The following is a 3,317-nucleotide window of genomic DNA, read 5'->3' as shown; positions in this document are numbered from 1 at the left end:
CGTCAAGACCAATCCGCAAAGGAATCAACACCACGACAGTGGGTTGTTTCAACCTGAGTGATCCGAGTTTAGACTTGTGTAAACTGGACTTGAATAATTGCTTGGTTTGCGTTTTCCTTACCTGAAGAAGAAACCCTAGACTAGTGCCTTTAATCAATTCGAAGACAACCTCACATTGTTAACTTGTTCTTTACGTTACCTTACTATTTTAAAACCCCACCTTGTTTTAGCTTAATTCTGATCCTATAAAGATAAAGTGTGAACTGGTCTTCTAGAATTGAATCTAAAGATATTACAACTACACTGTTAACTTGACAGTAGACAAAGATCTAATTTTAGTGTATCACAAAGAGAGATGGGTTCTATCAAAGAAGGGTCGTAAGGGACGAGGGTGGCTGTAACACCCCCGAACCGTCCTAAGCATATGTCGACCCACCGGCCAACAATCAAACAAGAACATGACCGACGGACGACCCACACCAAGGGTTGGAGATGAAAGGCCAACCAGCCAGTCAACAATCAAAGAAGAGCATGACTGACCGTCCAACCCATCACCATGGTCCGGAAGTGCTACATGACAGGTTAATGGGCAATCCAGCCAAGGTCACAAGAAGTGCAATTCGTGACTAGGCCAGTTTACCCACTAACACGTCCCGTCAGATTCAGGCCTAAGGCTTTTCAACCCGTATCAGAACCTAACGTTGTGTTAGCTGGACAAGCTAATATCAGTAACAACAAATCATTTTACACAAAATATTCCTTTATTTATCATATATGATTCATGTTCGCAAACACAACCTATTATACAAGTAGTGGCTAGCCAAATGAGTAAAAGTACATACTTATATTCTGAAAACGTCTTTAGCAAAAAGATGCAAATTCTACACCAGCCGGCCTAACTCCTCGCGACTTCTACAGGCTGACTCGATCTACCACCACAAGAAAACACGGATTTTCCGACTGTTTCTCACGACCACTGATGCGGTCGCTAATTTTGCCGACCGTTTACCGACTGTCGTGCGACCTAAAAATATCAGTAGCTAAACAGTCGCTAATTAACGACCACGAGAAAAAGTCGAACTTCAGTCGTAAATGAGCGACTAAAGTGCGACTAATATGTAGTCGGTAAATTGCAGTCGTCCATCAGTCGCTAATTTAACGACTGATTACCAACTGAATTATTGGGTGGCGTAACAATCACTTTTCAGTCACCAATTAACGACTGAATATATCAGTCGCAAAATCAATTGGAACTCAGTCGGAAAACAGTCGGAAAATGTTATCCTAAGCCTAAATCTGATACCCTAAACCCTAAACATGATTGATAGTCTATATTTTGAATATAAACCTTTAAACTCAATTTTTTTTACACTATAACTTTAAATGAACCTCAGACTTAAACTCAAATCTAAACTTTTTAATTTTAATCTATAACTTTTAAGACACAAACTTCAAACCCAAACTCATAAACCATATTTCCACAACTCAAAACATTGAACCCTAAAATTTTTGAAAAATCCTAAAATCTATACATAAAGTTTAAAAGTCTAAACTTTTTATATTATAACCCCAAATCTTCAAACTAAAACAGAAATTTTATATTTTTAATATTATTCTCTAACTTTCAAACCTTAAATCCTCATTCAAACTCATTGGTAATCCTAAGACTTCAGAGATATAATATTATTTAAAATTATATATCAAATCTTTACTTTAAAATATAATATTATATAAAATTATAAATCCAATCTTAACTCTAAACCCTAATCTCATATTACAAACTCTATAAAATTTGTAGTTTAAATTAAAAATTTATAAACTTTTCAAATTTTAAACCTAACTGTCAAAACCTATATATTTTATCTTTAATCTAAATTCTAAACACTAAATCACAATATTCATAACTTTTCAACTAAAATAATTATTATATACACGCAAAAAATTTAAGTTAACTAAGATCTAACCCAATAAAAACCTATTTTCTATTCAAAACCATTTACATATGACTTTAAATAAAATAATCTTTAAACACTACTTACAAGATCTAGCTAATAACTTTATTAACCTTATTCATTGATTGAAAATGTATATAAGTAAGTTAAATGTTTTATAAAATTAAACTAGAAAAATAAAAACCAAAGTATTTAAATTATACAAATCATAAATCACAATTTTACAGCTAAAAAAAAATATTAAATGAAAAAAGGAAAATTTATCATTGGCTAATCCTTGAAAACAAGGATAACAACTTCTAACCATTGATTGATATTAATCCAATGACCAAAACTGTTCTTTTTGTGGTTCTTCTCCTCTCTTGTCATTGGCTGATTTTCTAACACAAAGATTGATATTCTTAGCCATTGATTGATGTTAATCTAATGGCTAGAAATCATTCATTGAAAACATTCGTTTGTATTCTCCTCTCTTCCTTCTACGACAGATCTATCATCTCCATCTTCTCTTTTGTTTCTAAGTCTTCTTCTTCTTCATTCTCCTCTGTCCAATTCTCTCATCCCACTGCATCCCTCCAGACGAAAATGAGTGCTTTCAAGGTAAACTCCTCTTAATCTTTTCTCTGTCAAATGTCTCAATTGTTGCTGTATTAAGTTTGGTCTTAGTCAAATTGTTGGGTCCCTCCTAGATGGAGAGAACCAAGTGGGCATGAGACATAATAATAATTCTCATGACCCTTTTCACTGTAGACTCACAATAATAGAGTTGAGAGAGAAAGAGAGAAAAGAGAGAAAAGGAGAGAAGAAAACAGTTTTCGTCTCAGTTTGTCAAGACAGATTTGGAGGGTCAAACGGAACTTGATCGGGCTGATATTTTGTGGGAAGCTTCTTCAGTCAGTGGGTTAAAGGTTCACCAAAGGGATTTGGATTTCAACGGTTGGATCTTCTGTTGTCTGGGTTTTAGTGAAGCTGGTCGTCACAGCTCTTCAGCAAGGCTGTCTTGGGTGTTTGGTAAATCCAACGGTAAACTCTTCTCTGATTGAGCTGAAATTTGGTAGAGGTATTACCGACTTGTTTATCTTGGATTTGTACGGTTGGATTAGTTTCTGGAAGCCGGAATCTTTGTGAAATGAAGTCGTTTGGTTGCTACCGGTTTTGAAGCTTTGTGTTGCTCTCTTGTTGTTGTTGTTTGTGTTGGAGATAGCTCTTTGAAGCTAGTGTCTCTGTTCTGTTCAGGCTGTTGAACAGGGAGGACGTGGTTGTACTCATACCATTTATATAGTGGATTTTTGAGTGGACTACGGTCCCGTGGTTTTTCCTTCTCACATCGAGGAGGTTTTCCACGTAAAAATTGTGTGTCTCATT

General features: G+C 35.2%; 1 pseudogene; it reads left to right on the top strand.

The window, feature by feature from the left end:
- LOC106325956 overlaps positions 1-3,317 on the top strand; it is a 13,881-nt pseudogene that overhangs the window by 1,180 nt on the left and 9,384 nt on the right.

This window comes from Brassica oleracea, chromosome C2 (genome assembly GCF_000695525.1).
Source record: "Brassica oleracea var. oleracea cultivar TO1000 chromosome C2, BOL, whole genome shotgun sequence".
NCBI lineage: Eukaryota > Viridiplantae > Streptophyta > Magnoliopsida > Brassicales > Brassicaceae > Brassica > Brassica oleracea.
This window is presented reverse-complemented; position numbering and strand designations above follow the sequence as displayed.